This window comes from Alligator mississippiensis, chromosome 1 (genome assembly GCF_030867095.1).
Source record: "Alligator mississippiensis isolate rAllMis1 chromosome 1, rAllMis1, whole genome shotgun sequence".
NCBI classification, from domain to species: domain Eukaryota; kingdom Metazoa; phylum Chordata; order Crocodylia; family Alligatoridae; genus Alligator; species Alligator mississippiensis.
The window spans coordinates 334,787,451-334,801,841 of NC_081824.1; positions in this window are offsets into that span (position 1 = coordinate 334,787,451).

The window sequence follows — 14,391 nt, forward strand, 5'->3', positions numbered from 1 at the left end:
GCGGTAAAACAGGGGTTTGGACAGAATCTCCAAAATAGTCCTTCAGTCTTATTGTATTACTTTGTAATAAACTAAGCAATGCAGATTCAATGCTTTTGAAATACGTATATTTTGTAAATATCAGTGATGCTGAAAGTATGTGCAGCCCTGTAAGTTATTCTTTCTGAATGAAATGATGCATAGGGTTACCACACAGCGTTGCCATTGCTGCTGAGAGGAAATAATGAAAATATCTTGCAATATTTTATTTTGCCCTTATTACAATGTTGTTCTTACTGAACTCTCAATAGATGCTCTAATTCTTTCCAGCAATTACCCTGTTATCTTTGGGTCAGATCCCACAGCCTTTGCTAACCTGAGCAATTCTTAAAGTCTCTCTGAATATGTGAGTGAGTAGAGAGTGATTTAAATCTGTTTTGAGAGGACTGTTATTTTTTATAAACTCTGCTGACATTTTAATATGATAGTATCCAGTAGATGGACCATCAAATTAATGATGTTTATAAACTTGATTCATATTTGAAAACAGCACTGAAGGCTGATTAAACGCTAAACATTTTTTTCCGTGATAGTTTCTAAACATTTTTTTTGTATAGTATGTTTAGGTGTTGTCTGCACTTTGCAAAAACAACACAACACGTTAGCTCACTTTGTCTAACTAGTCCCTGACTTTATTGCCATGATCCTGTAGTAACAAATTAATGTCTATTTATTAACTGAAATAAAGGTAAAATGTTTGTATGTTTGTAAATCAGGGACTTTAAAGAATAGTACGATACCTGGAATAGCTCAGGGAAGGAAAAAAAAAACTTTTCAATGAATCAGAATGTCTGTTTTTTCCTTTCAGTAACCTCCCAGAAGCGTAGCTGGAACATATGTTAAGGATGTTATGATTCAGAAGGCTGTTTCAATACATGACCTTTCACCAAAAAAACCCTCTACTAATACTCTAAGTGTTTTTGTATTCAAGCCCTGCACATCATCATAATAATAAAAAAGTAAAAGTAACAGGCTGAAAATATATCATATCCGTGCATGATGTCATTGTCATGTTCCAGTATAGTTCATAAGATTCTTTTGCATTCAAATGTTTCCAGTAAAATATCCTAAGTATATCAAATTAGTAGACTCCCGAATTCTCTTTAAAGCATGCAATACATGCTCTCAAATTCCATGTTAACTGAGGCCTGTTTCTGTCGGGTGCTGAGTGTACACATTTGAGTATGATTTAATGTGTTTAGTACCTGACAGTTCTTCAGAACTTTCATCATCAATCCCATTAAATGCAGTCCTGAGGTTAAAATAAAAGCTTTATTGGGAGTCTTTTTTTTTATTTTATCTTGACAAGGACACATTTAATGTAGATGAAGTTTTACAAGTTTAAACCAAATGAGTCAGTAGAGCCTAATCCTACTTTTTCAGTTTTTCTTCTAGCCATATACCTTAAGTACAAACATGTGAAGATAGTTGAGGAAAGTAGTCTGATTACTGCTGAAAGCATAGAACTCCATGTAGGGGTCTTGCACATCATGGTATGAGAGATGTATACACTATGCATTGTGCCTTTAATCTGTAGTGAAGAATTAGATTTGTCAGTATCTGCTGACCACAGACCCATATAATCTGACAAGAACTGATGTATTAGGTCCAGTTATACTAGTGTGTTAAAATATATCACTCTGCTCTGGGGCTAAACAATGTATGTCTACTCCTCCTTTTACCATTTTCTTAATGTTACCATAGGTATGGGAAATAAAAGTTCAGTGACTCCTGCACAGTATTTTAGGTAGGATGAGTATCTTTATGCACAGGGCAGTGGGGAAGGGAGAGAAGAAATACATCTGTATGAGGGAGATTGAGGCTGAGGTTTGCACAGAGGTATAAGTATAGCCTTACAACTGATAAGGAGAAGACAAGATGCCAAAGAACATGGGGGAAAACAAGGTTGAAGTAAATTAAAATAGACCAAGTTTAAAGGGAAGCAAGAGGTGTAATTTAACTCTTTAAATAAAGAAATAACTTTATTAAGTAAAACCAATGTATTTTTGATTCTAGGGTCCTGATCACACACTGGTCCATACAGACAGACACTTGGGTGTGGATAGGTCTTCATTTTCAGTACTTTGTTCACTTCTTGGTTTTGGTCTGTGCAGGGGGTGAGGAGCAGGAAGTGCTCCCAATGCTTCCTGCCCCTTGCATAAACCATGGTAACTGTGAGGTGGCCTGGGACAGGGGAGGCACATTTTCCTTATGGCTGAACCTCTCTCCAGTTATTCAGGGATAAGTAGAGCCACAGGTCTAATCTGGGCAGGGATGAGTGGGAGTGCCCCAGTCAGTAAGGAAGCAGGAGGTAGAGGCAGCATGGCTTCATTTGTCCCTTAAGCACTGGGGATAGGTTGAACCACAGAGGAATCCCCCTGTGCCCTGCACAGATTGGGACCACTCTGATCTGCGCAAGGGGCAGGAGTTATTAGCAGCACAACTAGACTTGTCCAACTATATGGAATTGCCTTCCTTGTCTCCTTCACAGATGCACCATGGCAGATGCACCTCCTGAGGCAGATGCACCATGGCATCCAAACTCCCAGCCCTTCCCTGATCCAGTTTAGCCTGCTACAGTTTATGATATGTATATAGTGGCATTTCATTTTAATCATGGAAAAATGTGGATTTGAGAAAGTTAAGGGCAAAACCAGATCCAGGGGCCCAGAGCAATGAGAAGTGATGAGGGACAGGGCCTGGGCCCAACAATGAGACAGAGATGGGCCGAGGGCCCAAACTGAGAATGATGGGCCAAGGCTGGTAGTCTACAGCAAGGAGTGACTAGTAGGCTAAAGCTAAAAAGCCTGAAGCCCATACAAACTGGTGCATGAATCTGGAGTACCATCTGGGAGGCATGGGCATGGCTAAGGGGAGGTCAGAGACCATGAATTAGCCCTTAAGGCAGCAGGTGCCCTGGGGCATGTATGGGACAGGAGAGCCCACTTAGTAAGAGGGCCTAAATAAAAAACAGTGCAGTCTGAGAGGGGCCTGCTGGATGCAGAAAGAAAGAGAGCTTGCCTTGGGACTTAGGAGCAGCTTCCCTTTTTGTAATTCAATTATTCCAACAAAGGCAGGGCAGGAAGGAGAAGGAGGGTACACAGAGAAGCAGAGTAGGTCGAGAGCTATGTGGCCGCTAGGAAGCATCATGGCCACTCCTCAGACCTTGGTCCCTTTACAGGCAGAAATTGTCAACAATTGGAGAATGTCACCAAAAAATAATTTAAAGAGATATTTTGGGTCTGATTCTCCTCACTTCCTCCAACTTCACACTGTATCATTCACATTAACACAACTATTCTTAACTTTTTTGCTAGCTTTGCTAACTACCATCAAAAACAGTCAGGACCTCTTCCCTGAATTTCAAAATTCGTCAGTTCTGAAAATCAACTTTGGAAATGTCTTGACTGGACTGAAGGAATTCTACCTGATCAACACGTCAAAGAGCTGCTCAACACAGCTCACAAAGACACTCAAGGACCCAGAGGGACAGACTTCCATCTTCAGCTCCCTCTGTGCAAAAATTAAGTTTATTTCCTACCTATGGGGACTTTTTACCATCTTGTACCGTCTACACTTTTTCCCAGAGCCTGACAAAGAGACTTTGATCCTGAAAGCTTGCAGAAAAGGACAATTTTCTTTCCATTTTCCAGTTGGTCTAATACAAGGTATCATTTTGGAACCACGAGTCCTAGTTTTTTGAATGTCTTTTCGTCTCAGACCAACATGGCTGCCAAGTACACCCTTGGCTGGACTGTACATTTGTAGATAGCTTTTAATGAATATGTTGAAGGATTTTAATGAATACAGTTTATTATTTTCTTAGTGTCCTAATGAATATTTTAACAAAATATGAGATGCATATATTTACTCAATCTACAGTACATATATAGCATGGTGATATTCATTGTATTCCTTAAGGAAATCTATTTTTTAGACACAGCAGCATGGGTATGTTTATGCTGTTACTACCTGTGCTGCACCTCCTTTGTTCGTTATCAAAAGGTAGACTCTATCCTTGTCTATTTGGCATTATTTGCTAACAGTAAATGTGCTCACTTTTTAAAAGACTTTTTACAGTATTCTTCAGATAACTGATACTGAAGTTCTTTAGTATGGCATGAAAGAATACATTTATAGATCTACAGTCAGAAATGGAGTAGACAAGAGAGCAGAAACCATGGGAGGTAAAAATGCAAGTAAGTGTTTTTGCAGGCTAATTACTGATACCAGATTTTTCAGTTCTTATTCAAACCAAATTCCTCAGGGAATCTTAACCTTGTCTCCTATATCTCTTATTCTTCCCTGTCTCTGTATCATTTAGCTTCCTGTCTATGCTGCTCCCAGTACTATATTTGTTTTCTGCCTAGCTATAGTAAAGGATATATTCTTCTGCAATTCTTAAAATAGGTTTTAAAGATGTGTTTGGAATTTAATAGTTCATAATTATGCCAAAGTTGATGGTACTGGAGATGACTGTGTGACCGTGGATTGTGGCAGGAGTTACCAGCACAGACAACAACAGAATCAGCCCATGGTTAGAAGAATGGAAATATGGGCTGAGGCTGATGTGAGGGAAAGAAAAACGGGAATGGGACAGAGATTAATGTATGTAGTAGGCTAAATGAATAAGGGAGATTTTTAAGGTGAGAGAAAAGGACTTGTAAAGTAATAATAATTTCAGGAAATAAAAGGGATCAAGACAAAATGATCAACTGGTGGCTGCCTACAAGCTCATCAGGGGGGATCAACAGCAAATAGGCAGAGCTCTTTTCTCCCCAGCACCACCTGGGGTGACAAGGAACAATGGTCATAAGCTGATGGAGAATAGGTTTAGGTTAGATATCAGAGGGCAATATTTTACAGTTAGGGTGGCCAAAATCTGGAACCAACTTCCCACGAAAGTGGTCCTCGCCCCTACCTTGGGTAAATTCAAGAGGAGGTTGGATGATCACCTGTCTAGGGTCTTGTGAACCCAGCATTCATTCCTTCCTGTGGCAGGGGGTCAGGCTAGATGATCTGTTCAGGTCCCTCCTGACCCTAGCTACTATGAAACTATGAAACTAAAAGAACAGCTTGAACAGACTGGAGAGGAAGTCATAGCAAGCAGAAAATTTTGGAATGTTTAGAAAAATCAAAAAGGACAATTTTTAAGTTGAAACCTTTCAATTCGCAGTTCCTTAAGCAAGAAAAATATGTCTGTATAGTCATTTCTTGCTAAATTCAAGCCCTTGTCAGTTACACTAGTTTTATTTATATGAATGCAACCCATTTGATTTATAAAACTGCTCTGAAATAGCAGAATGTGACAGAATACACAAATGGCAATGAGCAAAGTATTTGGCTACAAAGCTTATTTGTAGTAGTAGTCATTTATTTGCAGCATTTACTAAAACAGTACAGTAAAATTGGCAATAGAATTATATATAGTGGAATAACATGATATACTGCATGGTTACTGGAAGAAGTATACAATAAGATTATTCATTCTACCAATTTAAACAAAATTAAAACAAGCATAAAATGATGATACAAAAATAAATAGAGGACCCAGCATGCCACTGTAAAATAAAAAATAGAGGGAAATGTTATTTGAGGTTGGCCTTTATAGTTTGTGCAAGTAATGCAAATTCACTCAGGGAATATAGGGCAGACTGTGAGTTATTAGAAAGGAGCCAAGTTGTAGCACCTTATTTACTGATAAATTATTGACCAAGCAGACATCACCATTTGTGTCTATCCACCCCTTGGTAAAGGATCCTTTTTCTAATAAATAAGACCATGTTTTGAGCCCCAAAAGAGCCATACACCTCTGTGGCTCTACAAAATTACAATAGAACTTCCCTAATCACCTTTCTAGGGACAAATAACATTCCATTTCAATGTGTCAATGATGACTACATCAAGGTGGGAAAGATGGGGAGACTGAAGTGATCTTCAGTAGAATCCTTCCTGTTCCTGGAAAAAAAGGAGAGTGAAGAAGTGGAAATGACTCGAGGGTTGGTGCTAGTTTTGGTAAGGAGATGTTATAAGCAAATCTTAAGAGAGCCAGTTAATGTAGTCAACTATACTGAAAAGCTATGGAATTTAAACATGGAAAAGTTATGGAATTTAGTTTAAATCTAAGGTAAAAAACTATCCAGAACTTGTATTTAAAATAATTGAAGAAATAGTACAACAAGGCTCTTTAACTAACTCAATGTAATAATTATTTCAATCTTAGGAGTAAACAGAGGAGCCATTGATAATGGAGAAAAAAATAATGATCACCAGAGAAAAAAGTTTAGGATGGCAAAAAGCATATGAATATAGCAAGAATTTCCAAAAGTCAAATTGAGTTAGACCTTTCAAAGTAAATTTAAAAGTAATGGTCATATAAATGAAGAAACCAAGAAAAAAGTAAAAGGTAGGCCCTCAGTGCAATGAAGACTGGATAAAGATTAAAGATAATTTACTATACTGGTCAAATATTACATTATTTTTCCTTGGTTTTCAATAAAAACAATAGAATAGGGGGGCCAAAGATGGGTTGAAGAATAGGAATGAATGTATAGTGCTCCAAGGAAAAGAATAATTCTGTAAGCTCTGCAGTTCAGGAGACTGATGAGAGCTGCTTGGTGCATGGGTTTCCCACCCAAAGCTAGCATCCACACTTGCAAAATCCTCCCACCTTAAACCTCTGGCTCATTTTTCTGCTGCGTCAGCAGGTCAGGAGATAATTTGCCAGGCCTTCCTTGGGCACAACTCTCTGCTGGTTGGTGTGCCCCGAGCACTAATGCCCAGATGAGGGCACACTGTAAATTGCCCATGCGTCTCATGCTTTCTTTGCATGCTGCATCTGCTCTGTCCAGGGCTCATGGAAGTTTTCCCTCCTGGTCTCACAGATGTTGGAGATGACACAGGCAGTAACAATGAAGCAAGTACTCCTCAGCTGGGCTGCAACATTCACCCACATAACTCCAGTGTGCCTTGAGTTGACCAACGGTATACCTGATGGTCATGCAGCATCTGCTCAGGTACTGCTGAAATGCTCCTGCTTGCAGTCCAGGTGCCTTACATAGGGCTTCATGAGTCAAAGGAGAGGGTAGACAGAGGGGTGTTGTTAAGCATTAGGACTCAAACTTTGCTGATCTGCTTGCTAGGGTCCCAGGGGTGTGCTGTCTATTCTCCAATAATGGGTGGGAGGATGAAATTGTGGAAGACCCTGGCACTGGGGACACTTTACACCCAACTGGAGAAGATGTGAGTGAAGTGGCCACAGTAGTCAATAACATCCTGCAGTGCAATAGAAAAGAGCCATTTATAGTTGATGAACTCCACAGACCCTTCATGGGCGGAGGGGGGGGGGGGGGGATGAGGATGTGGTTGATGTCAGTCTCCACACAGATGGGAAGTTCTGCCAGTGATGATTTCATGTGGGTTGCTGATACAGATGACACAGTTTGCCAGCATATCCTGGATTGCCTGGCACACTTCCTAGACCGCTGCTTCAGCTGTGGACTTGCCCATGCCAAATTGTTTGCTGATGGATGGACTGTCAGGGGTGGTGAGCTTCCATATGGCGATGACAATGTGATTATCTGGAGTCAGAGATCGTCTTATATTGATGTCTTGTTGCTCAGTGTGGGACACCAGCTTGACAAGGATGTCCTTGAAGGTCATCCAGTACATGTAGGAGTTCTGCAGATACTGCCCCTTTTCTCAGGTGGGCAGGTCAGTCTGCTCCTACCAGCTGCTGCTCATGTCACAGGCTGTGAAGCTGTCCAGGAGGACCACATGTTCATCAGCCAGGTGGACATTGTCAGGTTTTTGTCCCCATTAACTAGTACTCAGAACACAAGTCCATAGAAATAAGGAACCACAAGTACTTTTTTGAGGAGCAGGTGTAGGGTAAGGGAAACTAAAAAAACATGGGTAACCTTGAAAACATCTAATACAATAAATGTAATCATTGGATATAGCTAACAATATCTTTCCAATCATTAACTTCCTGGCTTGTTGAAGTCTGGAAATCTTAATCACAAAATACCTGTGCACCTAAAACCCTCCTAAATCCAATTAGAGTCAATGATAGGCTGGGGAAGCTCTCTTATGCCTACATAATTTGTGCTAGAAACAACTGCACCACCAGCCAGCACACAGCTACTTGGTATGTGTGATGGGGAGCTGTCCCAAGGCTGATCTCTGTATTGGCTTACCCACCTGTCCTGGCCAGTCCGCCCATCTACCTTTCGTGCCATACTTTGTTGTAATGAAAATACATAAATGGTTCTAGGTGAGAGGTTGCCCTCCTAATGCTCTAATACCCAGGGTGTACTACACGACTCCAGCCTCTCCTTTATTGTGTCCCAAGCCTCACAGGTGTTATACTACTATCTGTCACTTGTGCTTCCCTCTGGCACAAGAGATTCCTGCCTCTTTCTGGTCATGTGATGCTTGCAGGTGCTGCCCAATTACCCCCTTAGGCTGTTACCCTGGCAACCCACAGCTGTAGAGCTCTGCTTAGTCTGCAGATCTCCCTAGCCAGGTTGCTTCAACCTTAAAGGAGCAGGCACATCTTAGTGTCCTGCTACAATGTGATTCTGTCTTGCTTCTGCTTTAGTTTTTCAGAATTTCCACAAGGGTGACCCCTAAGAAAGAGGACTTGGGCAGGTCCCAGACTCCATGTGATAGTGTTCCCAATAGCTAGAATGCAGCCCTGTATTTATTCTTCTTGAACTTGAGTCCTCTTGACAAATCAGTCTGCTATCAGAGTGACCCACTTTAGAGTTTATCTTGCCCAGTTCCTGCTCACATTCCTGAGTACCATCATAGATGTGGCACTATGGTTAAATAACATTATAGCTGTTATAGGTTTTTATGCACATGTGAGGTGGTTTTTTTTTTCTCTCTCTCTCTTTTCCGCTCATTACAGGGTATAAAGTGAAAGTGCTACTCCTTTGTCTTCTAACTCAGATGCTTATACTTGCATCAAGACATTGATGCCTGACTGATTTCTTTCATGAGGAAACTGCTTTCTTCCTTAAGGAAACTGGAGTCACATCCCTAATCATTCAACAAATTACAACCCTTTTTCTGGAAAGCAAGACAACATGGCCAGGTCTTCTGGCTAAGGCAGCACAAAGCCACCTTGAAAACAAATCTAAACACATTGCATAGGGACAGACATTCAAGAAGCCTGAGCCTGAATTGATTCAATCTTTGCAGGTTAGTCTAACCTGCCTGGATTGAATCAGTTTGCAACCGTTAAGACATTCCCTCTGCACTGAGGAAATGTAGGAACATGCCTGCAGTGGCTTAGGCTAGAAGTTGGGGGACACAAGAGCAGACCTCCCTTCCTTTCCATAGTGCTAAGCTGCGGGGGGTGTGGCCAGGCCCTGACAGGATTCTCTGATTAGGAAGGGGTGTAAACTCCTACCCTGCCTGCAGTCCCAGGCTTTTTCCCATTCGCTGCTCAAGAGGTTGGGGTGTTGTCAGCCCCCAGCCCCCAGCTAACACTCTAAGGCAAAGTGGGGGTGTGCAGTGCATGCATCTGTTAGTGATAGTGAGCTTTTCATTCTCCCTCTCCTTGATTCTTCACACTGTCTGCAAACCTGACAGGCAAGGGAGCCAGCAGGGAGCTGATAACATAGCATTTATCAGCCCATCAACAAAACAAAAGCCTCTCTCATTAGTTCAAGCTTTTCTTAAACCACTTTTTACAAGGAAGGAATGGAGGGCCATTACCAGCTGGCCTGATGATTAGCTCCAAAAAGCCCTAAGTGGACACTGTTCTGTCTGTCTGTCCCAGTGAAACTGGAAACACACACACGGATACCTCTCAGCATTAACTAGCATACCACATGCTGAGGGTCCTTGGGGCTGCAGTGGCAAGTGGTGGTGGGGGTAGGGGGAAGCCAGGCAGACCCTGTTATGCCTTCAGTCTCTGCCAGAACTCTGGTTAGGGAACAGAGGAGTAGGTCCAGTTCTGTTCTCTGGAGCAGAGAGCCCAGCCCAGCCCAGGGCTGCAAAGCATCTGGGATGCTGGGGGACTCTGTTTTAACTTAAATCAGGAAGGGGTCTTGGACAGACATTGCATAAACTGGTTTCACCCAAATCAGTTAAGTTTGATACTACATTCAACCAGGTTTATCTCAAACCAGTTTCAGACATTTTGAAACTGATATATGTGCACTGAACTTCTCTTCTGTTACAGGTTTAAACCAGTTTCTGGACACTTAAACTGGTTTACATATAATGTCTGTCCATAGCCATTGTGAAGGAAGAAATGGCACAAAATTGTCTGCGGCACTCGCTCACATTTCTCATGCATTCTGTATGGATGTGGGGGAGAGGAGACATGCCAGAGCTACCTTGTTTGCTCTGTTACATCAGGGACTGTTCAGGCTGTGAGTGACCTAGAATTAAAGAAATAAGAAATTTATAATATCTGACTCACTGATTTTTAACCCCTTTCCCTGTCTACCTTCCCTCACAGAAAAAAAGAGATTTAGGGAGGTGGAAGCAGCATATAAAGCTGAGATCATTTTCAGATAAATAGAAAAGATCTGTTAATCCCAAATGTTGTGATAGCTGAATTCAGCAGCCAAGAAGCCTCCATTTCTGCTCTGTATTATCATTAGGTGATATTTTAACGAACATGAATAGTCTACAGAAATCACTCTTGCTAGTGTGAATCAAGAGTTGACTGCTTTACCTCACCAGCAAATATCCCTTTGGAATAGTAGGAACTCATTCCTATGAATTAGTTGAGCGTGTTTACTTCTGTATTCCATTAGGGAGCAGGTTAGAATCTGTTGAAATGAGTCATTAGCCAAGATGTGAACCTGAAGATGTTGAAATCACAAAATATAATATTCTTCTGGTTATTTTAAATTAAATCAAGATTTTTGTTTGCAGAAGTGGAGTATGGCTTTCTCAAGTGCTATTGCAATGACATTCTAACGAAGTGATGAAGAACCCAGATGAAATAAATCAAACATCTTAGGTTTCCATAGCAATTAATTCACATAATTCTGGTATAAAAAGCACAAAATAGATAGCTGAGCTTCAAAATGTAAAACAAAAATTCCCAACTTAGGATATCCAAACCAGGCACTGTATCTGAAAAAAAAATATTGAGCCACCTTCAATCTCAGGTAAAAGGAAAATTTGATGTCTTTACTGCATTTTGTTACTTCATCAATTTGGAGAACTCCCAGAAGGAAAGGTGAGTAAGATGGCAAAACACTGCTGCTTTCATATGATTTTTAGTTCTACATTTCAGAGGCAAGGTTTGTTGTTATGATGGTATGTTACATATCTTTATAGAATTCATAAGTGGACAACAACAGTCTTTCTACTGATGTCTGCTGCACTGAAGAGTTCATCAGAAAACTAAACTGAGAAGTACAGGCAACCTCTGCTTAGCACTCTTAATTGGTTCCTGGAAAGCTGAGCATTAAGTGAAACAAGCATTAAGTGAAACTGAAAGTATTTGATGACCCAAGATTCATAGATGTTAGGGTCGGAAGGGACCTCAATAGATCATCGAAGATGATGACCACAAGTGTTTTTAATGACCTAAGATGGTAACTACGAGCACTATAGCAAACCTTGCCGAGTGCTAAGTGAAATCAGGTATCAATTTTAAAAGAACGTTATAGTGAAATAGCTCTAAGCAAAACAGTATCAAGTGGGGGTTGCCTGTAGTTTAAATACCAGGTTTTGTTCCTTCCTTCCTTCCTTCCTTCCTTCCTTCTGCTTTGGACGCTTCGGACCAGGCTCGCTTGGAGCTGCGTGGGGCGATCCCGAGCGTAAGACTCCCCGGCTTCCTATCTCTTTTCTTCCTTCACTCCCACCTCTCTAAAGGTCTCTAGCCTCTGTTTATTTCGCTTTCTGACTCTTTTCTTGCTTTTTTGCAGCTTTTACCCCCACTATTCTCTCCTCTCTCTTCCCTCCCCCTCTGCTTCCGGTTTCTTTGTCTGTGAGACGCTTCTCGCAGCCTTCTCTTTTACTGTCTCTTTCCCTCTCTTTCTCTTTTTTCTGTCTGCTTGTTACGGGGAGTTACCTTTTCCATTAGCCTGCCTTCCAGAGGTGTTCTTAATTAACCCTCCATCCCCCCCTCACCCTTTAGTTTTCCTTTTCTTTTTTCTTTTTGCTGTTTTAACCCCCCCCCCCGCTCCTTCCCCTGCCGCTTTTTTCCCCCCCCACCCTCCTCCCCCTTTGTGGGGAGGTCTCTATTATCATTTGCCGCTTGAGGGGTGCTTTTTTTCTTTTTCCTCCCCTCTTTTTTTGTTCTATCCACGCTTTTTTTTTTTCACCCCCCAAATCCCTCCCTCCCTTTCAGTGGCTTATCTTCACTTTCTGTTTTGGCCGCATTCCCGGGAGCTTGGCCTTGAGCTCCTGTGTTTAAGTTTTCTTTTCATTCCCTTAGTTTTTTTTTGCTTTGCAGTTTAACCCTGTCCTAGTGAGGATGGCTGCTCCTACACCTGGCAGTTGGCATGAGGATGTCTCTCGGGACCTCCCGCTGACGCATGGCCTGAGGGTTCATGCCCCTCTCCATGTGGGGCTTGAGGTTTGCATGGAGGCTCTGGCTGCGCTCCTGGGATGGCGTACGATCCGCTATGCGGGTCGTGTGAACACGGTCCCGATGATTTATTTGAGCACGCCTGCCTTGGTTGACAGGGTGTGTGCTGAGGGCCTAGACATTGCGGGCATCCACTACCCTGTCACGCCCCTAGAGACTCAGGCAGTGAGGGTGGTGATCTCTAACATCCCACCACATGTTTCTGATCGGGAGCTGGCCAGGGGACTCGAGGCCTATGGAGTTCTTACGAGTCCTTTTCGCCGGCTGCCGATGGGAAGCAAGGACCCTCAGCGGAAGCACGTCCTGTCGTTTCGGAGGCAGGTCTTTATGCTCCTCAAGGAGGGCCCCCAGTCTCTACCTCGCTCCCTGAGCTTCACGCTTGAGGGTCGGAGGTATATTATCTATTTGTCTGTGGGAGAGACTACGTGTTTTAAGTGCGGCGGCTCCTCCCACCTGGCTGCTCAGTGCCCTCAGGGCAAGGCGGCCGGACCATCGCCACCTGCGGCAGAGCCGAGAGACGGCGTGTCGACTTCTGGGACACGCGGCAGGCCCAGGGAAGCAGGGAGCTCTTCCTCCCAGCCTCCTTCCACCCCTACTCCATCTCAGGGGACGGGGGGCTCTGGTGTGAAACCATCGTCCAGTGGAGAGGCTGGTGCTACTACCCAGGCCCCGCCGCCGCCTCCCCCGTCTGTGGCGCCCCCTGCCCTCAGTGCGGGGGCCCCGCCGGCTGGGGGGGCAGGGCAGTCTGGCCCGTCCCCAGCACAGGGGCAGCTGCCCACTACCACCAAGAAGAAGAAGAAGGAGGACAAAGAGAGGAAGATGAAGGGGGCCTCTCAGGATGCCCTGCCCTCCTCGGCCAGTGCCGAGGGACCCCCCACTAGAGAGCCTGGCCCCGCTCTGGCTGCCATACCACCCACCCCGTTGGATGTAGCTGTCGGTGGGGCAGACTTAGCGGAGGGGGAGGGGGCTTCAGGGGTCCCTCTCCCCTCGCCTGTCCCCCAGCCTCCGGAGTCGGGCGGCGGCGGGGATGGTGGCGAATGCCTCTCTTCTGGTGGCCTGGCCTCGGGGGTGGCGGGAGACTCTGCTACCCCCTTGGTCATGCCCCAGCCTGGTGGATTAGATGGAGAAGTTGACGAGATGGAGGTCCAGCTCACTGAGTCTCGCAAGAGGCGTCGTGAGCGGGATGGCCTCTCCCCCCCCAGGAAGACAGGGAATGCCCTCGTGGAGCCGGTCCTTGACTCGGACGATGAGAGGCGGCTGATGTGTCTAGACATCGAGGGTGTCGATGCTGCGGTTGCGGACGAGCTCCCGCCGGGGGTGCGGACTCGACGCTCTTCCTTAGGCAACATCCACCCCAAGCTGGCGGAGCCCCCCTGGGTCCCTCCAGACTATGGGGGACTCCTGTCCTTCTTGAAGTTAACTAAGGGGCAGAGGAACGTAGCAGGACGCATCACTCAGTGGTGCGCAGACCCCAAAGTGTTCGTAAAGGGTGCCAGGGCAGCTGCCAAGCTCATGCAGCGGGATCTGGGCACACGCCAGATGGCTTACCGTTTGGAGAAGCTTGCCCAGAGGGTGAGAGCTGAGTGGGACTTGGGCGGGTCCCTCGACTAGAGTAGGGCACAGTAGGCCTTCCTTGACCTGTCTGTACTGCCTTGCTCTGCTCTTGGGTGCTCGTTCTTCCACCCGTACCTTGCTTTGCTCTTCCTCTCCCACACCCACATCCATGGCAGCCACAATCATTGGCACCTTCAACATCAACGGCTGTCGAGACTCGGTGAAGCGCG